This window comes from Muscardinus avellanarius (genome assembly GCF_963383645.1).
Source record: "Muscardinus avellanarius genome assembly, chromosome: 17".
Taxonomy (NCBI): Eukaryota; Metazoa; Chordata; class Mammalia; order Rodentia; family Gliridae; genus Muscardinus; species Muscardinus avellanarius.
In genome coordinates, this window is record NC_137803.1 from 1449571 (window position 1) to 1477500 (window position 27930).

The window sequence follows — 27930 nt, forward strand, 5'->3', positions numbered from 1 at the left end:
TGCGGTGGAGAAGACCCAAATGCCCTGATGATTTGACTACAGCCGATTCCACTGTAAGCGCAGCCAATTAGAGATTGCATCCGTGCACTTGCTGAATTGTGTTCATGAGCAGCCACGGATCTCAGGAATTACGGGACAGGCACCAGCCAGCAATTACTGGCCGGAGGGGTGGTGAAGGCTGGGTCATGGGCCAGAGGAGGGAGGGTCAGGGTTCACACTGCTCATGGGAGAAGTCCTGATTGCCCTCCACTAACACCCAGATAGCAGCCGGGCCCCACGCTCCTGCCAAGGGAGCTTTGTGGGACTCGGAGCAGCCGAGAGAAAATGTTAGCAAAGGTCAAACAATCCGTCTTCAGAATCTTCAGGTCAGTGAACTCACCAGTTGCAAAATCTCAGAAGCCAAGGCAGGTGCAGACCCTGGGGCCTCGGGGATCTTTGCAGGGCATCTTAGCAGAGGGTCCTATGTCTTACTCCACACATAACAGGACACTGGCATTGGATAACATTATTTTGGACTCAGGACCTATAGACAACAGATACCTTGACTGACAATGTGAAGTTTATGTTTTGATGCTGGGGATGTGCTTTACCGTAGACCTGCACTCCCTAGACACAATAATTTGCATTTTTTGTGGTCTTGGGGATGGAACCCAGGGTTCTCTACCTCGGGCTATGGCCCCACCTACTTTATATTTTATTATGAAACAGGGTCTCACTACGTAGCTGAGGCTGGCTTCGAACCAGTGTGATCCTCCTGCCTCAGCCTCCCAAGTGCTGGGATTACAAGCTGTGCCACCACACCCGGCTTAATTGCATTTTTTACAAATCCAAATGGCCATCCTGCAGGAAAAGTCCAAAGTCCAGATTTCAGGTCTGAGAAAAGTTATATCTGCAGAAGCTTACATATCTGTCACTGGGTAAGCCTGCATAACACACACCATATATATATATATATATATATATATATATATATATATATATATATATATGTATGTATGTATTTTAGTGATTGGTAATGTTTAAACAAAGAAAAAGTTTACATGTGTTTAGGTAAAATTTTTTTTAGAATGTAGTGATATTTTATTAATCATATTTATAAATCAGTTCGGATTTCTTAATTAAACACATTGAATTCACTATAATTCCTTTTTCTTAATTTATTTTTATTGGTGCATTGTAGTCATATATCACATTGGAAAACAAGACTTGAGAGGATATACAAGCACACATCATCCAATCAGCCCTCATCCAGCCCCCATCCCACTCCCTCCCCCTCCCTCGATCCCATGCTTGTTTGGTGATTAACTTTGATACATTTGTTTATGTACCTCCTGCATTTTAAAGAGGCTCCATCCTCCCCTATTCCATACCCTCTGATTGGTCACCTTAATTGCTTCACTATAGGGCCCTTTCTATAGCTCGACCTCCTCCTGTTGCCCCTTTCCTTCTAGTTATTGCTGATTAGGGGAAGCATCTGGTTTTTATTTTCTGTGATATTTCTCTGTGCATGCCACGTTGCAAGTACCGATCCCACTCTTGACAGCCCCAGTAGTGGCCTGGCTACCCAGTGGACTGATCCAGACCTCACTGGCTCAATCAGTGGCCTTACTTCATGGGAGGCCCCAATTCTGGTCTCGAGGCCCCAACACCGGCCTAACCCCTCAGCTGGCTCTGATCCCAGCCTCGGAGGCCCCAGCTCTGGCCTTGCCTCACAGCAGGCTCCGATCCCGGCCTCGCTGGCCCTGGCACCGGCCTAACCCCTCAGCAGGCTCCGATCCCGGCCTCGGAGGCCCCAGTAGTGGCATTGCCTCACGGCAGGCTCCGATGTCGGCCGTTCGCCCCGGCACTGGCCTAACCCCTCGGGAGGCTCCAATCCCGGCCTCGAAGGCCCCAGCACTGGCCTTGCCTCACAGCAGGCTCTGATCCCAGCCTCAGTGACCCCAGCACCGGCCTAACCCCTTGGCAGGAGCCTATCCTGGCCTCGGAGGCTCCAACACTGGCCTTGCCTCACAGCAGGCTCCTATCCCGGCCTTACTGGCCCCAGCACTGGCCTAACCCCTCGGCAGGCTCCAATCCTGGCCTCAGAGGCCCCAGCACCGGCCTTGCCTCACAGCAGGCTCCCATCCCAGCTTTGCTGTGTCTGTCGCCAGCCTCATCCCTTGGCAGGCCCCAATCCGAGCACCCTCTTTGCCTAACCATTTGTCCCATGTTCTTGAGCGTGCGTGGTGGTAGCATTCTGCCTCTGGGGTTATTACTTCAAAGGTTCCAGGTGTAATGCATCAGATCTCTGCCTCCCCTGAGTACTGGCCACTGTCATTGCCACTGCCTCTATCATTTCAAATCCTTCCCAGGCTCTTTTTCCACTCTGAATGTTGTCCAGTCTTCCTAAGCATGCGCGATGGTAGCATTCAACATTTGGTGTAATTTCTTCAAAACAAAATAAGGTTGGTAGGCTCCGATTTCTGCTTCTCCTGAATACAAGTCTCTACTGCCATTGCGGAGACCACTTTCAACACTGCCTTTCTCCTTGGTCTCCGCTAAACTCTCTCCTTACAGGTGATGTCCAAGATTCTTAGCAATGTAGAGAAGAAGCTGTCCTCCTTCTCAGGGAATTTTTTCAAAAGTTCCAGTTCATTTGGATAAGTTTTGTCTGCATCTCCAGTATCCTGACATCCGCCTTGGCCTTCTTGATCCCTCTCTGATATTTTTCTTTTTTCTTTTTCTTTTTCTTTTTCATTTTCTTTTTCTTTTCCTTTTTTTTTTTAAATAAGATAAGACAGTATGTATGGTTTGAGGAGGTTGTGGGATCAGGCACTCAGTAGCACTGTGACCCGGCCCCATTTCCCCAAGGGTCCAGCGTGCTCCGCACTACTCTGCCTGGGGCCCAGAGTCCTGAGACCCGGGCCCTGGCTCTTCCAGGGGTCTAGCGTGCCCCGCCAGACCCCCGCCCAGAGCCCAGGGCCTTGCGACCGGGCCCCAGTTTCTCCAGGGGTCTGGCATGCTCCGCATGGTCCGGCCCAGGGCCCAGAGTCCTGTGACCCGGGCCCCGGCTGTTCCGGGGTCTGGCGTGCCCCGCCCGACCCCTGCCTGGGACCCAGGGTCTTATGACCAGGCCCCGTTTCTCCAGGGGTCTGGCGTGCTCCACGCGGTCTGGCCCAGGGCCCCTAAGTAAGATTTTTTAATGATAAAATATGAAACAGAAAGTTGTACATTTTATTATTCTGGCTTGAAGACTCCAAAAAGATGCTCAGCAGAGCCGGGGAACTGGCCACAGGCTGCGGCGTGTGCTTCTGCAGGTGACCTGTAGCTTGCTCTGCATAAGGAAGAACTGAGTAGGGTGTCGCTAAAGGGCGTAAGGGTGTTTAGGCACAAAATGTTCAAAGTAAGGAATTATGTACGCCAGGAAGCCCTGCATGGTCAATGTTTGGGCTCAAGATTATTCCACATGTAGTTTTGGATATTGTAAAGAAAGAGATCAATGAGTCTGTCTTACATTTTTAAAGAACTAATTGAAGATGGAACAAGATTATTTATGTTAATGCAACTGATCGGGTTCAGACTCTAAAAAGGCAGATTAGTCACGTAACAATTCCATGTATTCACTTATAAGACTCTTCCTGAGAGCCGGGCGTGGTGGCGCACGCTTGTAATCCCAGCATTCAGGAGGCTGAGACAGGAGGATCGTGGTTCACGGCCAGCCTCAGCTACTTAGGCCCTCGGCAACTCAGTGAGAACCTGTTTCAAAATAAAGAATAAAAAAACAGGGCTGGGGGGTGTAGCTTGGAGATAGAATGCCCCTGGTTTCCATCCCCAGTATTGCAAAAATAAATAAATAAATAAATAAATAAATAAATAAATAAATAAATAATTGTTCCTGAGACCTGGGTAGTGTGAATCACAAAGCAAGATGTTGGAAGGCTGTACTAGTGATGGAAGTATCTAAGTCCTGGGGTCAGAGTCACAATAAACTGCAGCTTTACATTTGGCTGTAAGTTAAAATGGTACAGGATCTGAGAGCTGGTGTTTTAGGAAATGCGCACTGGCCACACAGTATTCTATTTGCTGTGTTATCATGATATGCAACCCTTGGACTGCCCAATTTTCTGGTGATTCTGGAGTGAGTCAGGCAACGTGAGAAGTCCGTACTTTTTATCCAGTCTGGGTTCTGAGTATCTGTAGCTGCAAAATGTTTACAATGATACTAATGTCGTTTTAGCAATTTTCTTAAAAACGTCATGAAGGGGCATACACTTGATAACACAGGACCCTGGGGTGTTTCTGATAGGAGTGAAGTAAAAAAAAAAAACAGCACATTTTTATTGACTATAACATGTAGACACTTCAGTTTTTAAAATCTGCCTTCTAAAGATTTTTATTTTGCTTCCAAGAAAATATTGGTACAGCCCTCCTTCAAATTATATATAAAAAGATAATACATCTATTTGTTTAACTCTATGCTTTGGGAGGAATAAAAAGTACGTCGAGCACATATTTCTAAAATTATCTCAAGTAAGAGTGTTTTATTCAAACAGATATTGTCCAGAAATAAAGACAATAATAAGAAGCCAAAGACTCCCAACACAAGTCTAATGGCCAAAACACATATACACATAATTCCTTAAAATTTCAAACTCTCATTCCAGGGGTTTGTGTGGGTGCTGAAGCAGATCTTGTGGACTCCATGTGAACATAGCATGATTATTCTGAAATAACATAACCAGTATTATTTGAAACAGCTATCGCAATAAGAAATAGCATTGCAATACACTGTAAGTGGTTAAAATGTAGGCTTAACCCGTCTGAAATTTAGAAGAAGAAAAAAACAGAAATAAAAGAAAAGAAACAGCAGCTTTTGCTGAGACCCCTGGGGCTAGAGCACATTGGAGAACTTCGACTCATTGGATACCAGGGGTGCATCGCAGCCTGGAGAAAACCGGGCTCATTCTGGCACCCTCTTGGCCTCCCGGGGAAGCCCTGCTTTCAGACCTGCACCCACTCCCATCATGCTGGGGGACAGACTGCCATCTTGTGGCTGAGGCTGGCTCCAGCCCAGGCTTCTGAAATGGGGACTGAAAGTCACCCAGGTCCTGGCTGTGGGCCGGCCAGCCAGCCAGCGTCAGAAGCAGCTGCAACCTGGGGTGGTGGGGGCCTGGGCAGAGGTGGAGCAGCTGTCACCAGGGGCTGAAAAATGCCCCGTGTCCCAGATGAGCACGCATACCCAGCCCCACAGACCCAGGTGGCACTGTATGAGCAGCTACACCAGGCACGAGCCGGGGCTGTGGGTCTGCAGGACAGTGTGAAGAGGCAGGCAGGGGTTTGGCAGGTGCACCAGAGGGCCAGCCAAAAGGGACTAGCCACACAGAGGTGGCCCTGAACAGCAGTCCCCAGGCATGCCCGCACCTACACAATGTCTTAAAAAGCCAAGTACTGCGTAACGACTCTCCTCATTTCAACGTTTATCTTGACTGGTTTAAGTTTCCTTTCATGTTTGAAATACATATGGAAGCCCTTTTTATCTACACAGATCAACAAGTCATATTTTACAATTCCCCACTGGCTTAAAACGCATGACCATGATGAGACTGCTTCTACTTGGAAAAGCAATAAAAATATCCAGATTAAAGTAAAACTCTGTTCCCTGAAAATAAAAAATAAAAGAAAGAAAGAGAGAAAAGGAAAAAAACAATATTTTGGGAACTCATTTTTCCAATGTCTGATTCATGCAGTCTCTCTGGAGGGGCTTATTTTAATATTTACAAAAATCTCAAAACTGTTTGGCAGAGCTAAAGCCCAGCATACACAAAGATACAGATATTCATAAGTATTTATATAAAGATAACAAGCATTATAAAAACAAACATGTAATGACAATTCTAAATATTTTTTCAAAATATAGGTAATTCTGTTTCTCTTATATTGAACTGCATCCAGTCTGAAGGAAAATTGAATTCCTCTTCCAAATGCATCAGTCCACTTTAAATGTGGCAATATTTTTTGTGATGGCAATAGCGGAGACTCATGTCTTGCCCACTCACGCTGTCAGGGGAGTTCCGTGCCCTCTGGGTTGGGATGCAGCAGCCCAGCGTGTTGTGCTACCTTCCTGGAGAGGGCGCCGCCCTGTGCCCCTGCGCCAGGTGCAGTCTCCAGAGCTGACGGGTTTGACCACGGGCTTGCATTCCTCTCTTCCTTTCCTGACAACTGTCCTCTCCAGTCAGGGCCATGGACCCACTTGTTTTAGGAAAGGTGTCGCCCGCCCGCTGCCCTTGTCCCATCAGAAAGCCCCGGGTTTCTCGGTGGTTTCAGTCACAGCACCCTCTCGGGATGTGTCTTTGTCTTCTTAACAGCACTGAGGAGGACAACAGGGATGGGTTATGACACTGGTACAAATTGAGGAGGAGAGGGGAGAAGACCCTCTGTCCACTGGGAAAGGCACGTCCTCCCCATCTTCCACCATGTGTTTTTTTAGGGTTAAATATATTTAGTAATATATCTTGTATGCATTATAAACAACAGCTTGTTTTCCTAAAATGATGGGAAATTCCTCTTTTATTATTATTATTGAAACTTTAAATATATATTTACTTTGTCAATAAATAACTTGATACATGCTTAATAAAACCTTCTATAACCAGGTGTGGTGGCACACCTTTGTAATCCCAGCACTGGGGAGGCCGAGACAGGAGGATCTGGGTTCGCATACAGCCTCAGCTACTTATTGAGGCCCTTGGCAACTCAGTGAGACACTGTTTCAAAATAAAGAATAAAATATAGGGTTGGGGGTGTAACGTGGAGGTAGAACGCTCCTGGGTTCCATCCTCAGTTCCACACACACACACAAAGGTTGTATAGTACCCAGCCATTAAATCACAAAATATGTCTTTAATTTACTTACTATTATTTTCAATTTTTCTTATTTTCTTTAAAAGACAAATACAGCCATGAATAATTTGAAATAGCCAAGTGAAACTTGCTGAACTTGACATTTCTTTTCATGAAAATAGAATTTGCGGTTTCAAAGGTCTCCAGCAGCCGGGTGTGCTGACACACGCCTGTAATCCCAGGACTTGGGAGGCTGAGACTGAGGACCGCAGGTTTGAGGCCAGCTTCAGCAACTTAGTGAAGCCCTCCACAACTTAGCAACACCCTCTTCCCAGGTAATATACAGAGGGATGGTGGTGTAGCTCAAAGGCAGAATGCCTCTGGTTCAACCCCCAGTACCAAATAATCATGATAAGGGTCTACAATAGACACATCAGATGGACATGGACACAATCCAGAGAAAGCCAGAGAGCTATGTGAAGAGGCTCGTTGGGATCTGTGACCATGGAGTTCTTTCTTCATAGGCGGGAAGCATTCCCAAGTCCCTGGCTGTGCCTGTCTAGGCACTGGCTCCATTTTAACTGTTCTACGTCAAAGGACGTCCTCTGGCTTCACACAATGTGCTACATTCCTATTCTGTGAACAGCAGCGACACAAATAACAGCCAGTTTCCAACCACACTGCTTCCGCGGCACCAGAGGGCTCTCATCAGGAAAACACAAGGAGCCCTGAGGGGTCCGGGATGCAGCTCACTCCTGCCTGGAAGGACAGTGTGCGGAGCCTCCCTGGGGTGAGCCGGCACCTGCCCCCTAGAGTCCCAGCCTCCCCTCCACCTGCAGGAGGCGGTGGCTCTGCAGGAAGCCGGGCCTCCTGGGCCTTCATTCCAGCACAAGGAAACTGCGGGAACATGGCCCAGGCAGCTGATTGCTATGCATGGCGCCGCCAGACGCAAACAGATAACCTAGGGGGATGGCAGAAGCCCTTGGTATTGTCAAATTATTATGTTGAAACAGAGCTGTGTGAATTCTAAAAAACTTGGCTGGCGCTCAGCTCCATCCCTAGCTGCGGACAGAACACAACCAGACAGGCCATTAAAAACACATAAATGTAATGATTTTGGTACTCATCCCGCATGCTTAGTTAAGAGTAAAAATGCAGTGGGCCCCTCCACTACAGAGCCTCTCTGCTACACATTCTGACTGCACACCTATTGGTGTGGCCACTGCCTGAGAAGAGGGGAATTAAAACCCCAGTTTTCTCCTTGCACATTGACGGCACACGTGTGCAGGGGGTGTGATTGGGTTTCTTTCACATTCACAAGAGTGTGTGAGGAGAGACACAAAAGAGGCCTGACATGGCTCAGGCCCGTGTGTTAAGACCCAGGTCCACGGTCGATGGGCAGGGCCGGCAGGAGGAGCTGGCCTCCTCTGGACCTCTCTTTCATGGAGTAACACACTCTCATGGGCTTGTTTATCTCAGAACCATGCTGCACCAAGCAGGATCTCTGTGGGACTCTGTTTCAAAATAAAGAATAAAAAATAGGGCTGGGGTAAAGCTCAGAAGTGTAATTCCCCTGGGTTTCACCCCTAGTGCCATAAAAAGTTTGTATAGTACCCAGCTATTAAGTCACAAAATGCGTCTTTAATTTCCTTACTATTACGTAAATAAATCGGCTCCCTTTTCTGATGACGTGGAGGGAAGGAAACTGGGTGCAGAGGGTCAAGTGTTGGCAACCCTACATCCGGTTACTCCAGTTCCTCCTCAAGCATGGACGGGCAGCTTCCCTCTGGGAAGGGCCAGGTGCCAAGGGCTTGGGGTCTTGGGTCCTCGGTGCCTCCTAGCTCTGCCCAGGTGGCTGAGAACAGCCGCGTGCAGGGCAGAGTGTGCATGGCCCAGTTCCCCCGCTGCTCACGAAGCAAGAACCTGTTGGTTTGTTCTCCCGCGCATGGTGACCTGTCAAGCTTACATTAAAGGGTCTCCATTTTTCTTTAAAAAATTGGCTCTCATAATTGTAGAAGAAATTGTCTCTCAAACCATCCCCACCTTTTTCGATTTTTACCATAGAGTAAAACTTCAACATCTTGTGTTTTCTTATCTCCAGGTGAAGAGAATACTTTACACACTTTTGAACACAGAAATGGAAAAATTCTTTTTAAAAAACTTTAGTATGTGAACAGTTTCTGTTTCTCATGCTGGCTCAATTTCTATTTTTATGTATATGATAGATATGTGGATATAGTTTATTGATTTAGAAGATAGCTTATTATTTTAGGATTCCTATAGTAACTGCAGAAGAATAATTATTATCACAAAAGTTTCTAATTTTAACTCCAAGTGACAAAAAACTTGGAGAAAATTCTAATGCAAGCATTTCAAATGTTGACTCTTAGTCAGGCATGATGAGATATGCTTGTAATCCCAGTACTTGAGAGACTGAGACAAGAGGTTTGCAGGTTCAAGGACAGCCTTGGCGATGTAGTGAGGCTCTCAGCAACCCAACGAGACCCTATTTCCAAATAAGAAACAAACTCAGGTTGGAGATAGACTGCCTCTGGATTCAATCCCCAGTACCAAATAAAATAAAATAAAATGCATTGAGCATTGAATCTTGCAATTATCTGATTAACCAAATACTTGATCCAAGATTAGCAAATGTAACTTGAACAATAAAGGAAACATTTTCTCTGTTATTGTACTCTTCCACTGGGGCAGTTCAGGGCTTAGTTTGGTTGCTTTGCTGTATTTGGCATAGCTTATAAAAATCTGCGCGACTGCTGGTCCCAACTGTGAGTTGTGATTACTGTGTTTTTTGGTGATTTTAGAATGTAAATAACCCGGATAAAAGTGACACCCACCAAACATGTTTGGACCCTTCCCCTGGCCTCTCTCAGGAGCACCAGGCTGCTGAAGACTGCTGCCTAGAACCAGGCTGTTACTCGTGCATTTGTCTTTAAAAACAAAGCTGTAGCCGGGCGTGGTGGTGCATGCCTGTAATACCAGTACAATAGGAGGCTGAAACTGGGGGATTGCAGGATGAGGCCAGCCTCAGCAACTTGGGGGGGGGGGCTTAGTGACTTTGAGAGATCCTGTTTCAAAATAAAAGAATAGGGCTGGGGGCATAGCTGAGAGGTAGAATACCCCTGGGTTTAATCCACAGCAGCCCCCCCCCCAAAAAAAGTCAGAATCAGAATTACTTCTTTATTTCCTGCAATTCTGGTTCAAGTACTCCCAATGCAAATATGCTAATACAGGTACCAAAGAGAAAAAAACACAAGAAACAAAGGCAGAGTGAGCCTCTGTTGAGGACCCGAACCCTCAGGAATCCCCTTCCCTATGACTCTCTTCCTCCCATCTCCCTTTTGCATCTCCTTCCCTTCTTTTCTCCTCTGGGTCTTCCCTTTAGACTTTCTGGAAATTCAACCAGAGATCTGTCAGCCTCTAAACCTCAACTCAGAGAACCCTGCTGAACCCCTAAAACCATCAGTCAATAAGTAGCCGTTGAAAACCATGTCCAAAGAAGAAAATAAAAAATACATCTTTAACAAAAGATCTATGCAAAAAACAAACAAGCAAACAAAAAAATCTTTTTCCTCTACTACTGCAGGGTAGCAATGTACACACATGCACTCATACACGCACACACATGCACACACATGCATACACATGCACACGCACGCATACACACCTATGCATACATAAAGTGAGCATATATGCAGCTTTTTAAAAAATAAAAGATATATGCTGTTCTTCTCTACATCTTATTTTATGTTTTAGTTAAAGAATAGCTAAATAGTTTCCCAAACCCAGAACAAGTAAAATTTAAAAAAGCAAATGAATAAAATGCCTTTCAGGGTCAGCTGGTTTCCTCATTTTAGGATACACACTACTGTACATTTGGTGGTACTTACTTAATGCTTCTAATTAAGTGAAATGCTTTTGCTAATTCTGAATCTACATTACTGTAATTGTGGACCTAAACACTCCCAGTAGGATTCCTTCTGAGATGGTTTTAAACTCGCTGTGATTGCTCACTTCAGTTCGTCACCCATGTGGGCGCATGGCAAAAGCTCCTGCGCGTACGGCTCCCCAGCCTCCAGGCTCCGCTTCTCTGCCTCTCCTCTCCTCCTCTTCTCTTCTCTTCTCTTCTCTTCTCTTCTCTTCTCTTCTCTTCTCTTCTCTTCTCTTCTCTTCTCTTCTCTTCTCTTCTCTTCTCTTCCCTTCCCTTCCCTTCCCTTCCCTTCCCTTCCCTTCCCTTCCCCTCCCTCCCTCCCTCCCTCCCTCCCTCCCTCCCTCCCTCCCCCTCTCTCTCTCTCTCTCTCTCTCTCTCTCTCTCTCTCTCTCTCATCCATGACACATCAAATAAACCATCCACTTCCACAATAAATAGTAAATAATTGCAGCTCAGTCCCTGTGTTGCGCTGCAAGCATGCAAACATAACTGTGAAGTTTACTAGTCTGCCGTACTTGTGTGTTTTTTATTGCCTGGGACTAGAGGAAAATGAGCTTCCTGACCTTTCGGAGCTCTGAGCCTCCTGGCGGGAAAGCTTTCATTCACAAAGGCGTCCTTCCGGGAGATACGGCAATGTCTACTCCCTTCTACTGATGTTCTGTTCTTTGTGCTCTTGTATCCCAGGACTCTTCACACTTAGAAATCATGCACAGTCACGTCTCTGGCTTGGAAAGGCTAAAGGTGTAGGAGCAGAGGACTCTGAGCGTAAAGAAGTTCCCCCATGAAGAAAGAGCCAGCTGTGGCCCTTGTAGGTGCCCGGTCCTACGGAGGCCCTTGAGAGTCCTTTCCTGAGGCCGCAGGTGAGGAGGGACAGCCTGTTCTCCAACATAAACAATGGCATGGAGCCCGTGGCCTCCGCGTGCAGGGCTGGGGGAGTGGGCGCCTCGCAGGAGCCCAGGTCACGGCGGAACCCTAAAGGAGCAGGGGCAAAGGACTCAGGAGCTGCAAGCTGGAACCAGGCTGGACTTGAGCTCTGCTCCACTGGAGGAGAACGTGCGGCAGTGAGCAAAGTGTACACCAAGAAGTTCTATGGGCTGTCAGTAAAGATGGGCACCACGGCTGTGTCTTGCTGGCAATGGTGTAAGTGGTTCTGGTGACTTTATTTTGACTCTGTATCATCTATGTTTTCTACAACAAGTCCATTCATTCTGTCAACTTCATAAGGAAAAAAGTGTGAAGCATGATGCTGAACTCCAGTATTTAAAATGGTGTGCTGTTGGCGACAACAAAGGGCATACCAGTTGATGAAAAGAAAGTAGGCCATCCTGAATCGAGTCTCATTTTATATAAACGTTGAGCACACAAGCTAATGGGTTTTGCAAATCAGTGGGAGGAGGATTGGCGGGTCAGTGCACATTCCTGATAAAAGTCACTACCTACTGGGGATAAAAGGTACAGTTAAATCCTTACCTCACATTGGTCTCTGAAATAATGTCCATGCAGATAAATGATAGAAGATGAAAAATTATATTAGATAAGAGAGAAGCAGACACTTTTGTGCAGGGAAACAAGCTCTGAACTCATAAGCAATGTAGAAGAGTAGAAGAGAGTATAACAGCAAGAATATACATTCATGCAGCTACAGCCTGTTCAAAATTTATCAGGAATACCATAAATAAAGAGTAGGTTTGCGAAACAGTAGGTACAAAGTTTAACCTCTGTGACAAAGGGTTGCCATTCATATAGTCTTTAAAAGCTATTGCCAATCAGTAAGATCAGAGCAGGTAACTGGCAGAGTGGGGGAAAAGCATTAGGCAATCTGAAAGGAGGGTCAGGGCCATGTAAGAGGGTGAGAGCCTCCGACCAGCAATAGGGGACAAGCCCCACACACAGTGCCCATGGACCTGGAACACAGGTTGAGGGTGATGGCTCGTGACACGAGTGTCGGAGGTTGGAGGGAGATGGCCATCATTTTGAAGCTGGATTGGACGGTTTCATTTTCAGAATTTCTGGGATGCTGATTCTGGGGCTAAGTCCTGAAGTCCAGGGGAGCCATTGCCCTGAGAAGTCACTGGGATAAACCCTGCAGAATGCAGATGTGGAATGGTAATCACCGTGCTTTGGCAGCAGGAAAGTTGAGAAGGAGTTTTCTGCCAGCCAAGGGATGCTGAAGTCAATTGCATCGTATCTACCAGGTAGAGGATCGTGAAGCCAGTAAAACACATGCTTTCCAGAAACATTTCAGTAATATTGATATTAAATTACATGATTATGTATTTTTTTAATAAATTGCACCTATAGAGCTGGGCGTGGTGGTGCACACTTGTCATCCCAGCATTCGGGAGGCTGAGACAGGAGGATCATGGTTCATGGACAGCCTCAGCTACTTAGTGAGGCCCTTTGCAACTCAGTGAGACTCTGTTTAAAAAATAAAGAATAAAAAGTAGGGCCGGGGGGTAGAATTCAAAGGTAGAATGCCCCTGAATTTCATCCCCAGTACCTCAAAATCCTAAGTGAGATTAGTCAGTCACAAAAAATAAGAAATCAGATGCTTTCCCTAATATGTGAAAGCTAAGGAGAAATGGGTCATAGGAGGAACTCTAGATGAAAAATGAAATCCTATAGAGGAGCAAACAAGACAGCCTAAAGGAAGAGAAAGGAGGGGGGAAGAAGGAAAATCTCTAAAACACACAATGTACTTAAACATATCGAAGTCAACCACTAAACCAAGCAAGGGAAGGAGGGATGGGGAGGGAATGGGGAGGGAATTGGGTAGGGGTTAAATCAGTGATGTGTATGTACACACACATTTTTTTTTTACCCCAATATGATGTATGAATATAATGCACCAATAAAAATTTAAAACAAAATCAAAATAAACAAATAAATAAATTACACCTATAAAAATGAATACATGTGGCCAGACATGGTGGTGCACACTTGTAATCCCCGCGCTTGGGAGGCGGAGACAGGAGGATCGTGCAGGTTCGAAGCCAGCCGCGTTGATTTAAGAGACCCTGTTTCCAAAGAAAAAAGTATATATAAAAATAGGTCTGGGAGTGTAGCCCGGAAGGAGAAAGGTTTTCAGGAACCCCAGTACCACAAAAAAAATAAAAAAATGAACATATGTACCAACATTTTAATATCGAGTTATCTCTTGATGATATGATAATGTGCGTATTTGTGTCCTTTAGGATATTCTAAGGTTTTACTGATGTAAATTTTCCACATATATTTATAAACTTATTGCTCATTATTATGTCCTTTGATACTTTTATAAGATTTCTCTATCATTAATCTTCTAAGTTTTTAAAATTTGTGCATATAAAAATATACTGATTGCTGTGTGCTCATATGTATCCTCCTACCTAACTGAAGTTGACAACAGTCACGGTCAGCTCTGTCTTTGAAGGATGTTGTTGGGGCTTGGACCCGGGGCCGTGGACATGCTAATGTCTGTCTGCTTTGAGCTGTACCCAGCTCCTAGCTAGTTCTATTTTGAGTCTATAGTATCCTTCAGATGCACTCATATCATCTGTGGATATACATGCTTTCACCTCTACTTCTTAAATTGTAACATGCCAGATGGATTCCTCCCACTAAATTATAGTGTTTCCAGTAATACCTCCAGTACAATTTTACATACTAGGGGTGATAACAATTATATATTTGTTACAAAATTACATATCTGTGTGTCTCTATTAAGTAAGATGGCAAGGCTTGTACTAAGGAAGAGCTATCAGTGCTTAGTTTTTGAACCTGTACTAAAAGAGACCCACCGATTCCCATTTTATGGAGTTTTATTAGGTCAGGAATGTGCTGGGTTTTGACTGAAGTTGTGCAGTGCCTAAATGGCAGGTGTGTGGCACTGGTATCTTTTTAAGTGATCCTGTTCCTCATTATCAGATTCCCAATGAGTCTGTCGCACTGGGGAGTGGATCTTACTTAGGGGCGTACCGCTGGGCTCTGGGCCAGGTGTACTTATCACTGGTATACTATCTCCATGAAAGTATTTCAGAACCTTTACTCAGTATTTTTACTCCAGATCAATTTTGTCCCATAGAATTAACTGGTCTAATAGTTTGGAGCAAGTCTCCTGTGGAACTATTTGGTTCTATTCTCTTTTTATTCCAGTGAAATTTCTCTACTTGAGTTTCCTGTTGCTACTGATCAATTTTAGTAAAATGATTCCATTTTTTATTAATTTATATACATATGTGTGTGCACGCGCATGTGTGTGTGTGTGTGTGTGTGTGTGTGTGTGTCTGTGTGTGTGTTTCTGTGAACCCCAGGTGCATTTTACTTCTGAGCTACACTTTAAGTCCTATTTTGGGTTTTATTTGGAAACAGAGTTTCACTAAGTTGTAGAGAGTCTCACTACTTTCTGAGGCTGGCTTCCAACTTGGGACCCTGTCTCAGCCTCCCAAGTACTGGGATTACAGGTGTACCTCAAACAGCCTGCCCAAAAACCTTCTGTTAGATAATTTTCTATTTCAATTAGTGTTTTGGATTTACTTGTGAGATTGATTTTTCAGGAAATCTTATTTTTTCTATTCTATTTTCCATTCAACTTTGCTTAATAAGTAAACTTGTAGTTTCTTTTTTATTACACAAACTAGCTAATGACTTATGAGATTTATTATTAAAATAATTTAGATTTATTGAATAAACATTTTTGTTTTGTATCTCATTAATTTTTTTGTTTTAATTTTTCTTGTATGCACTTTCTTTTAGTTTTTCTACTTTCCTGGCCTTTTGAGTTAGAAATCTAATTAATTTAATCATATTATTTTCTTTACACTGATCTATATTTAAGGCTATCACTTTGTCCATGATCACTGCCTTAAGTACTCCCCATAGTCTCTGAATTTCAGTTTTTCATCATTATTTTTATAAATTCTATTATGGTTTCTATTTCTCCTTTTACTTGAATTACATTATAAGGCTCTTTTTTTATTAATTTTCAAGTCGAATTTTTTTTAAAAATTACTACTACTTTTTATTCTAATTAAAGTATGACAATACTATTTGAACATTTTCTGTATAACCTAGTGATGTTTTCTCTGTGATATTTTTTGTTCACATGATCTGCCTTATACTCAGAATAGTGTCAAATTTTTTATACTAGTATTATTCTTTCTTGCTTATTTGGTGCATATTTATTTAAGTGTTTAACATCTTCAATGAGAATTACATATTTTAGCTTTAAAGTGTGTTTCTTGCCGGGCGTGGTAGCGCATGCTTGATGGAAAAGGAGACATTACTACTGACAGCAATCCCCGAACTTGGGAGGCAGAGACAGGAGGATTGCGCAGGTTCAAAGCCCCTCGCTGGCTTAAGAGATCCTGTTTCCAAATAAAAAAGATATAAAAAATAGGTCTGGGAGTATAGCCTGGAGGTAGAAGGGTTCCCAGGAACCCCAGTGCTACAAAAAAAATGGGTTTCTCACATATGCTTTTTGGCTTAAATATTATTTTGATTGCTATTAGGTTTGCAAACCCTGTGTTCTTACTGCTTCCATTTCATTGGTATAGCGTTGCCATTCCCTTACTGCTAGGCTTCTGAATTAGTTTATTAGAAATGTGTGTATGTTTATATACTACACAGACACACGCACACACATAAATGTACATAAACACAAACAAGAACACAATCATGTGTAGATTACTTTGTTAGCCAGATTTAATTTCATTCCTTTTAATTATTAAAAGTCATTTACATTTATTGTGGTAATGAATGCGTTTCATTTCTTGTTTCTCAGAATCTTCATTTTAATGTTATAGGTGTGCCATGCTACCACTCTCTTCCCACTATCCACATAAAATGCTTGTTTTTCTTTACACTTTACATTTGTTTGGGTCTGTAGGAGAGTTGAGCCTTGCTTGCCTGTGTTTTCCTTGCATGTATGCCTTCTTTAATGCCATCCTCTCATTTCTTTTTTGAATCTTTAACCCCAAATCTGGCTCATCAGATGTTAATAGTGTGCTTGGACTCTCAGCTGCTATCAATGCCGCTCCGTGAGTTCACTCTGCTTTCTTTGCTGTTTCCCTCTAGATGTTTGGTTGGTTTTTGCTTGGTTTCTGTAGAGCCCCGTGCACTTAGATATGACCCTTCCACCTTGTCCCTATCTCTGCGTCATCTTTGTCTTCCTCGGGGATTCCTCTCATGTTTGGCCTCATCTCTTGAGGCCAAAGCTTATCCCTAGAGGCTATGGAAGGTGGATTGGGGCTGGCAGTGGTCCCCTGAGTTTTGCCTGTTTAAAAATTTTGTATGACCTCTATATACTTTAATGACACCTGGGATGATCACAAAATACTTGGCCTGCTCTTTCTTTTTACTAGTTTTTTTCTGAACTATTACACTATTAGTATAATTTTGTTTGCATGTTGCTGTTGAGAAATCGGCTGCCAATCTGATTCTCTCACCCTGGAAAGGTGCTTAACCTTGATGCCTTGAAGCCCTAGGGACATTTTCATCCTTAAAATCTAATAGTTGCAGCAAAGTACATGTGCAAGCCATGCTGTTCACCTCTGCCAGGCACCTGTCAGTTCTCCAGCATGCAGTCCCTTCCCTTGACTGGAGTCTTTCTTCTGCTCATCACACGCACAGGCCGCCCCGCTCCAGTGCTTGGCCTTCTTCTTCCTCACCTCCTGCTGCCCATTTCAGCCTCTTCCTGAATCTTTTTAACCTCATTTTCATTCTCTTGACTGTATTTTCTAACTCTCTTTAATATTGTCTATTACATTTTTGTGTGAATTTATTCTTCTTAATAACCTAGGAATTTAATCATCATCTGAGACATTTTTACACTTTCTTTTTTTATTTTACAATTTTTTATTGAAAATAAATGGTATACATTTAAACTGTACTGGCTGCCCTCTCCCCCCTCCCACCAGTGATTTCCTTTCCCCCTCCCACCAATGTTTTCCCTTCCCCCCTCCCACCAATGATTGCCATGTCATATTCATACTTTAACACATATTCGGATATAGACCATCATTAATCAAGTTCAGCCTTCCTCCTCTCCTATCTTTCCATTCAAACTTTGCTGAGATTTCCCCTCCATTATCTGGAGTCCCTCTGGTATTTGCTATGTTCCCTAGTTTGGGCATTTTACACTTTCTTTTTATTCCAAAGTTCAGTAAAAAAAAAATATTCTCATCTTCCTTTTACTTTATTCATTTTATTTTTAATTTCTGAAGCTTTTGATTGGTTTTCTTAACATTAAAGAATGGATTTTGAGGATATTTAATTCTAGATTATTTGAATTACATCCTTTGTTTTTCTTTTTAAAGGGAAAAAATGGAAAGGGTTATTTAATCACTGAAAGGTCTTAATATTTGCTCTGTGCTTTCTCCTGAGGTAGTTTGCCCATTTCTGCTCTGGATTTCTCTGCATAGTGGTTTAAAATCCTCCTCCATAAACCCCCGTCCTCTGCGGAGCGGAGGTTGGCCTGGGAACCCAGGAGACCTGGACTCCTGCCGAACTCTGTTTCCCTCAGTCTGTGGGATCCAGCCACCAGGGGCGGGCTCTGTGCCTCCTGTGGGACAGCCTGTCGCTCCACCTCCCTCCCTGCACAGCTGGGGCCTGTGGGGGCCCTTTTTAATGTTCGCTTCTTTTTCTAGCTTCTTGGATTAGTCTGGGGTCAATGTTTGGTCTTTTATTTCTTTTTCTTCTAGGCAGTGTCCCGCAACCTCCTTATTCTGTGAGACTAGCCATCAGGCTCAGGAAAGGATTGCTGGGCTGCACACTGTCTTCCACAGGTGGCTCAAGGACTGTGAAGGTCCTGTCTAGGTCTGTCCCGCAGTTCCCTTTAACCGTCTTCCGATGTGCGCAGTTTTCTGATCAGCAGTATGGCAGCCGCCACTATCTTGGATGCCCTGTTGTCCCTGAAGATTAATTTCTGAATTGACATGCTCTCTCAGGCTTCCGTGGTCAGCTGGATGTGGCTGCCAATGTGCTTCCTAGTTGAAATTGAGAAAAACGGAGGCAGACAGTGATTTGGGAAGGATCGTGCGGCATTATGACTCTTGAACAGATCAAGATAAAATGCTCATTAATCTCAGTAGAACCAGTCATTCAGCAGGTGTGAAAGTAAAGAAAATACAGTTTTATAAAGCAGATTTATATTAATTTATGGATTATTTATGCTTTTGTCTTACTATTCTACCAAAAGTCTCCATGTACTCTGGAAGCCCCCCAGGCAATGAAACAAACCCATCAGTGGTGTTGTGCCTGCGTCCATTTTAATAAGAGTCATACCATTATTAATGTTTGTATTTGGTTTCAGTAAAAGCACATATGGCAGCCAGGCCTGGTCGTGCACACCTGTAATCCCAGTTCTTGGGAGACTGAGACAGAAGGACCGGGGGTTCAAGGACAGCCTCAGCAATGTAGTGAGACTCTTTGCAACTAAGACCCTGTTTCAAAACAAAAATAAAAAAGGTTAAAGGGGTGTGGCTTGAAGGTGAAATGCCCCTGGGTTAAATCCCCCAGACTACAAAATCAATAGAAACCCCCCAAAGCTCATTTGTAAGGCATTAGCATAGAGCCCACGAACGCGGCCTCTGTAACTCATAGTAGGCAGACACGAGCATCTCGCTTATGCTCCTCAGATGCAGGGAGGCCCTGAGCTACAGGACCACGGAATTTAGTGCCCAAACTAGCATGTGTCTGCCAATGAGAAGTGCCTACAGGTGCCAAGCAGGAGTTAGAAACCGGGAATGTCGCCCAGGTTCCACTCCCGCCATGGGACACGTGTTTAGTCCTGGGACACGTCTGCCTGCATGGTCCCACGCTCTTCCCCCTCCGCGGAGCATCTCCCCTGCCTTCGGGCGGGACACCCCCTACGCCTGCCTCAGCTGTCGGCCGCACAGCGCTTCCTCAACTCCATCCTGGATTCTACTCTCCCGTGGTGTCCTGTGCATGCTGTGAGCTTGTGTTTGTGCAGTAGGTGGCTTGGTGCCGCCCCTCTTCTGAGCTGTGAGTGGAGAGTGAATGCAGCTTTATCTCTTCTCATCTCTGTCCCTCTTACCTGGGATGCGCTGAGGCCAGCCAGGTACGCAGCGGGTGAGAAGGAAGGATGGGCGCTCTGCTTGCCAGCGCTTGGGAAATTGATCTCGGAAAGCAATTTAAGCTCTGCGAGATTCTGTTTGGCCATCTGCACTAGGAAGGTTAAGAAAAGGTGCCATATCCTGAGTCTATTTCAGGGTTAGGTCAAATGAGGCCACATGGTCACAAGGCCCGTGCACACTGGCGTACTGTCTCTGACGGCTCTGCTCCTTTGCTCACACCTGAAATCAACTTTGATTTTAGGCGGAAGTGACATCAGTCTTGCAGGCTGGTGAGCCTTGGATCAGATCAAAGCTACTCAGACCGAAAGCAGGGAGTCCGAGCTGGACCCCAGTAAGCAGTCAACTCTGTTTTCTGAGTACTGGTTTCCAAACACCATGTGTCCTGTGAAGGTGTATCGCAGCTTAACTGGGTCATTCCTCCCCCACTGGGCATCTCTGCTGTGGTCCCTGAGCCTGGTTTACCCTCAGAGCCCCAGCCCTCTCAATGGACAGACTGCTCCGCTCACCTAGCCCACACTCTTTCCCAGGATACAGTTTCCCCACCCATGCTCCGCACCGGGCATCGCATGTCCTGCTCTGACCGTGGATGGGCCTCTACAGGCAGTGACTGAGGTTGACTCCCAGACAGGCCCTGGGGCGCTGCATCTGTCTAGTTGGTGGGACCCTAAACTACTCCATGATACAACCTTGGTTCTCTCTTTCATTTGTGGAGATTTGTTAGATTACTTTAGTCCCTTCCCCGGGCTGATGTGGGATGAAACAGAGTCAGCAGGGTGAGAGCCTCCATGCTCAATTCTGAGCCCTGCGTTAGACTCCTGCCAGGCTTCCTCCGGTGCTGATCCAGGCCACTCTCTTCTCCTGGGATTGTCAGGCCTCTGCCTTTGCCATTTCAAAACAGAGAGAAATCAGTCATTCCTGAAAGTTTTTATGTGTTCATTAGAATAACTACTCAGCAGCTTTTTTTGTTATTATTGTTGAATATTCATAAGACTCTGCCTGCTTACTAGATAATTATATTACATTAATATGGCATGAATAAATAAAAGCAGTAATTATGCTTTTATCCTTTCTGTTTTGCAATTTACAGTTTGCTTGCTACAAGAATAAAAGGAAATTGCCACATTTGAAACAATATTATTTCATTTCTAAACAAGGAGGGGTGGAAACCCTCCAGGTGACAGGTTAAAGAAAATTCTATCCCACCCCTTCCTAGTCCAGATGAAGACTCTGTCTTAGCAAAACTTTGCTGACTAGTTAGGGACAAAACTAGAAATATCTTCAGGAAGTAAAAGGGGAAAGGCATTTCCTCCTGAGGAGAGAGCAGCTTTCCTGGCTCTCTGCTTAATCATGATGATAAAGAGTGAGACGTTTTAGGGTTGTGGAACCAACTGGCCCAATTCTACATCTAAAGCTTGCACTACTGTCTGGCAGAAGCCCCTTTCCTATGTTTCTAATTGGGGAACACACACTTTCCCTAGAGAGAACCCCGTATGATACTCTTTGTCTGGATGGGACACAGCATCCCTGTCCAAGACAGAGGCCAACTACCAGGTGCAAATATGGGTAAAAAAGGCTGTAGTTTATTGATGTTCTGGGCCCTAGTAGGTTCATCATGAAATGAACTAAAAGAATGTTTAGATTTTGATAAAATCATTTAAATGTTTCTGAAGAGAATGTCACTATCCATAAAGTAGATAGCATTAACATGTCTTGAGTTCTAAAACATATGGAAATTTAATTAAAGCTATTTATGAGCCGAGGATGGTGGCACACGCTTGTAATCCCAGTACTTAGGAGGCTGAGATTGAAGGATTGCAGGTTTAAAGTCAGTCTTGGCAACTTAGGCTCTCAGAAACCTAGTGAAACCCTGTTTCCAAATAAAAAATAAAATTGGGCTGAGAGTGTAGCTTGGAGACTGAGAGTGTGCCATTGAGATCAATGTCACAAAAAAAGAAAACGAAAAGCTGTGTATTTTGGGCAATGTTTTAAATTCAAACATGTTTTCAATATTTTTTGAATGAATGCAAGTAAAATACAATTTACTTGAAGAATTTTATTTCTTCTTCAGTAAGAGCATTAATTGCTTGTACAAGTAGCTTATTAATAAAGAAAATCAACAGGATAATTTTGACTGGATAGATGAGAAGGTAATGTCCCAGCAAAGTCATAGTAAAAATGAAACACTGATCCAACGTGCCACCCTCTCTTCTCCCACTTGTGTTTAGGGTGTGACAACCTATTGAGAAAAGATTGTCTAAGTCACAAGCCAGGTAACCCTGGCTGGGCTCAAAGCATCCTTATAAATAGCGCTATATCACCGTGAGAGAACCTGGGACGTGAAGTTTTCCCGTGGAAGGTCTGGGTTCGATGCTCTTAAAGCACTTCCATCAATTTCTGAATGATGGATGGGGGGCATGTTCATTAAGTGCTCCAGGAAGCTGGGCTGGGAGCAGCAGATAACAGCATGGAGGACGGCGGCAGGTTTAATCATGACCATGGAATCTAGCCAAGTGGTCAGAGGAGGGCTGGGGCCTGCGTGGCGAGGGCAAGCCACACTTCTGGGTGGGGCGCTGAGCCTCTGGGCAGGCACACCACTGGGCCTTCATCCCTGGGGCACAGGTAGCTTTGGGAACCCACTGCAGCCAGGCTGGGCTTGGGGAAGGCAGCCAGGCTCCTGTGGGGTGGCCAGGTGGTCAGCGAGTACGCTCAGCTCATGGGTCTCTGCAGTAGGACCCAGAAATAGCAGAGTCTGAATTTGACAGTGAAGAACACACTCCATAGACTAACACCCATGGCTCACAATAGTCTGGTGATTTAAGAAACACTGGTAGTCCTATGTATCAATTATTTTACTATTAATTATTCCTATATAGCAAATTATTTTCAAAAATGACACGGCGTGCACTGTCCAAGCCAGATGGCAATGCGCTAATCCTCCAAGAGTCGTGCTTTAAAGCTCGGCACACCTGTCCGGGTGTTCTACTGACAGCATGGTTTTCATCATGACCATCGTTATCCTGTGCTTCTTTGGGAAGGAGGTGACTGTTTCCCTTGGCTGCTGCCCGAGGGAGGAATGTAGAGAGGCCTCTGAGGTGTCTGGGCCGGGTCATCAGGATGTAATTGTCCCATCGTGCAGACATAAAGACATAACTGCCGTGCAGGCTGCCTGGCTTTTCAAGCCATCCCTGTCACCCGCTGAAGAGGTGATACACCAGGTCTTAAGAAGCTGAAAGGGATTCGGTGGAGAGCGGCACAAACGATTAAAGACTCGGGAAGCAGGGCCTATGAAGGAGATTAAAGGCTCTGCGGTCACTTAGCTGGGAGCTGGCAGCCAACCTGCTAGGGGTCTTGAGCAGCCTCAAGGGCCATCGTGTCGAGGGTGGAGACCAGCTGCTCCTCTCCATACGGAGGATAAGAAAGAGGAAATGGGCTTAGGCTTCAATGGGGAGGGTTTAGATGAGATGGAGCGCTTCCTTCCAGGGAGGGCTGTTAATGACTGGGCCTGCGAGGTGCGGAGGCTCTGTGTCCTCGGGAGATGGTGGCAATCTCTACAGCAACGCCGCATCCCAGCAGACCAGGGCCTGTTGGCTGCCAATCTGCGATATTCCCAGAGCATGCTTCTGTTTCTGTTGGGGATTGTCTTATTTTCTTGACAAAGCCCATGCACATCTGTGTGGAGGTCAAGCGCGCCAGCCCAGTGGCCTTGTGAGCACTGCTGGCCACTGGCCACGCTCCCAGGCTCAGGGATGGAAAAAGAACTTCATCAGAGCTGGGATGTGGTTTTCAAGGAAGGGAAACCCCAGCCTGTTGCATCCTGGAGCTCAGACTCTTTCCCACTGAGATTTGCATTCAGTGGGTATTTCTGTTGTTCAAAGGGAGGAGGACACAGAAGGAAGTAAGGTGAGAAAAGAGATGGTTTTCCCCCAGAATGTTTTAAATGTCTGTAGTCAGAACTACGTCTAGTATATCGCGGTCACACAGGTCTTCCAAAACTCTTGGCCACAATCAGTTTGAAAATTCTTTGTGGTTCCAGCGAAAGCTAGCCTTCTTTTACAAAGCAACTAAAAACGTTGCTTCCATCCAGGAGCCATTATCAATGAGCTATGTATCCTGGGCTCTGTGGGATGGGTGACAGAAAAGTGGCATCAATTCCACTCATCCAGCCCCAGTTTCCACGCATCCCCTTAGCACCTCCGTTACTGAGGACAGTGTCTGTGACAAGCTTCTTATGTCCACTGAGCAAAAATACACTCTCCTTCCCCCAGGATATCTCTCTCTCTCTCTCTCTCTCTCTCTCTCTCTCTCTCACACACACACACACACACACACACACACGCGCGCGCGCGCGCGCGCGCGCGCGCGCGTGCGCAAAGTTAAAAAGTGAAGCCTGCAGAATACACTTCCAGTATTTTTAATTTCCCTTTTTACGGAGCGGGTGAGTTTTAATAAAAGGCTGTTGCCATCATCAAACAGCTTTCAAATCTGAATTTACTCTATGAGGCGCTTTGGTTGTGTTCTGCCAACCTCTGCAGCCTGGCCTCCCGCTGCCTCTCCTTCCGAAGGCAGCCTTCCAGCCACACCAGAATCTCTAAGTCCTTCGGCTACACCCGACTTCCTCTCTTTGTGCATTCTATTTCCTTACCCCGTCCTCTTCCGTGGGACCCTCTGCATCCTCACTCCCCCAGTCCCGCTTGTCCTTCAATTATCTGGGAAGTCAATATCCCATTACAGGGCTACACATCGCGTATTGTAATTTCCTGTATACTTAAGTACTCGTTTCTCTCACAAAACTGTGAAGTGCTGAGGGAATATCTCCTCACAAGTGCATCCTTATTGCCTCCAACTGCTTAGCTCTCCGTAGACACTCAAATACTGTGGAGGTGGTGGAAGGGTGGAGGGCTGGGGGAGGGATGAGGAACAGAAGGAGGTGGACACTGGAGGGGCTTCTGGGTGGAGAAGGAACTGAGGGGTGGTAGAGGGGTGGGTGCATGGATAAGAGAGAAGTGGGCAGCTGGACGGCTGCATGATGGTGTAGGGGCGGGTGGAGAGGGCAGGATGCAGGCATGGTGCCTGAAGGCTGGGTGTCTTGGTCGGAAGGGTGGAAAGATGAACCAGGGCGGCTGGCAGAGGCCTGGGCGGCGAGCATATCTGGACTCTGTGTGGCGAGGCTGGTCTGCGTCCAACATCGCATCATGAGCCTTGGTCTTGCCAACAGCCCAGATTAATTCGCATATTGATTGACGCTGACCGCTCCGCAAGCCTGGGGTTTGCTGCGTTGCTCTTGTTGGACTTCCTTGATTTTGGAATCCCATTCTGCTTATCTTAGGGGAAATATATTTTTATGTCAATGTAACTTTCCACCTTCCATGCCAGTGTGGACATGTTCTTGTGACTAGTTGTGGGGTCTTAAGTGGGAGCAGGTGAGGTGGTGGCACAGAGAGAGGCGGGCTTCGGTAGCCAATTGGTACCAAGAGCAATGTGGTTTCCAGACCACACTCTTTGATCTTTCTGTGGGACATAAATTTTGACACCTGACAGCAATTTTCACTTTTTTATTGGCCTTCGGGAGGAAGAGATTTTAGAAGTGCTATTTTTTTCCCTTCATAAGCAGAAATTAAAGTATCTTTGCAAACTGTCAAGGAAAATATAGCATGTACTCCTGGCATGTCTCTTTCCGAAGACATAGGCACAGAGCAGGGCTAGTTTTGTCCTCAAAATTGGTTTTTAGAAAGAAATCCACTGTGTAAGCTGGGTGAAAAGACTCAAAGGATTCCTTCAGAATTTAATGTTAGTATACCTTCAAGTACATCAAAGTGTGATCCCTTCTACTGAAAACTTATAAATAGTTCTTTGTCTATGTTTTCCTCTGAAATGCTCTCCACAGAGTCACCGACTGGGTCCAGTGGGGATCTTCTAGTGAATACATCCCTCCGAAGTCAGAGGCTCTGACTGACTTTGGTCTGGTTGGGACACAGAGAGGGGATGGTTTGGTATTTTCGAGTAGTTTCCCATGAACATGATTGTGGAAATGTCACTACAAATTTTTGTTTAACAACACCACATTTTGGTCATGATGATAGTCTTTTTAGCAGACGTCTCCAATTCCAGATAAAAGTTTCAGTCATTTAAATAAACTCTCTTGGCATGCTTATTTCTAACAAAATGTGAATTTAAATTTACATTACCCATAATATTATATTGCCCAATAATCAGAAACTAAATAATATCATAAAATTTTCAAATGGGTTTGATAAATAATAATGTAGGAGCATCGTAGCTCTTTAAAACATCTCACTAGATATTAAAATAACTATAGACAAAGATTCTTGGATTCTCAAAATAGGGTGTGTTTCTGATTCACCTAAATTAATAAAATAAACAGTATTTCATCAGGACTGTTGGTTCTCTGGAAAATAAGTATTTCAGATTCTATGTTATGTCAGAGTTTGAAGATATTTGAGCATGGGCAACTGAAGATTATTTAAAATTTTTGATGGTTTTGAAAATAGTATACTCACCAACTAAGTCTTATGGTGAGGAGAATAACCCATCACTTAAAATAAGTATTTGTTTGTCTCTGTTGGATTCAAGTAGATCTCAGGATCTCAGGTGCTATGGCTTGTGCCAGGAATATCTCCCAGAAATTCATGTGTTGAGAGCACGGTTTCCAAAGCAACGCAGTTCAGAGGCAGGCATCGCTGGAGAGCGGTGGGTCACTGGGGGAATGGCTCTGGGGACTGTATATGTCCCTGGTTCCATCCTCTCGCCCTCTCCGCTCCCAGCCACCATCACTGAGAGTGGCACTTTTCTGCCACACCTGCTGCCGCGGTCCCTGCCTTGGAGGCAGGTGACTATGAACTGATCTTCCAAAACTGTGAGCCAAATAAATCTTCCCTTCTCTAAGTTGTGCTTGTCGGGCAGTTTGGTCCACCAAAGGAAATATGACTAGCCCATCAGGTAAGAAGAAATACACCCCCCTCCTTCCAGTCCGAGTTCTCTGAATGACCTCCGTAGAGTCCTCCTCTCACTGTGGCTGGTTCTGACAAGTGTTTGCTTATCCAGAGGGGCAATACGCAGCCGCCATCTTCTGCTCTGAGCACCGGCCTTGCACATCATGGGAACAGCCCATCTGTGGCTCCTGCCATGTTGGATTAAGTCTCCTGGGGGCATCCTCTATGCCCAAGGTCCTCACCGCTCAGCATGAGACTTGCACTTCCAGTGAGCTCTGGGCTGCGGCTAATGTCTTGAAACAGAAGATAATAGTAATGACCTGTACATTTCAAAAGCTACATGGAAAGCTTTTGAAAGTTTTCCCAATGGAAAACTTTCCCTACGTTTGCAAACATAGATATGTTTAACCTGATCTAAACATTACAGTGTGTACATGTATTAAAGCACCCCAAGGTATTACATAATCTATACAATGTATGTTTTATGACCAGTTTAAAAAATTTTAAAATAAGATAAAGTAAATGAGAATGGGTATTACAGTTAAAATAAATAATAAATAAAGCAAAACACAAAAGGCACCAACCTGCTGCCCTCTTCGACAGAACACCCCCTTTTCTCAGGTCCCCTTCTCAGCCCAGTTCACTGTCTGCAAATCCCACTTCACTCCCACACAGAGCTCCTGTTGCCAAGGACAACAGAGACCTGCAGCCTGGACCTCGCAGTCTTGGCCTTTGCTTGCCCTGAACACACCGGGAATCTCTGCTGCCAGCACACTCCCTGCCCTCCCACCCTCAGGGGCCCATCGCCTGTCTTCTTGGGCCCACCTGGGCCGTGCTCAGGTGTGCCTGCCTGCTTCCCTGCACCTGGCCACGTGGGCCTCTCTGAAATGCAAGTCTGACTTCAGGAACAAGGTGGGGCCTGCTCATGCGCTCCCCCGAGGGACGCTGAGCCTTCTGCTCCTGCTGGGGTGCTCCCCTGAGGGACTTGCAGCCTTCTGCCTGTCAGCTGCTTGGCCGCGCTCAGCACGGGGGCCTTCCGCTCTGGGCAGAGTCCAGCCTGGCCTTTGCTACGGCTTTGTCACCCTTTTCGTCTCTCCTTTCACTGCTTGTACAATGGTTGACCCTGCATGACTTACTC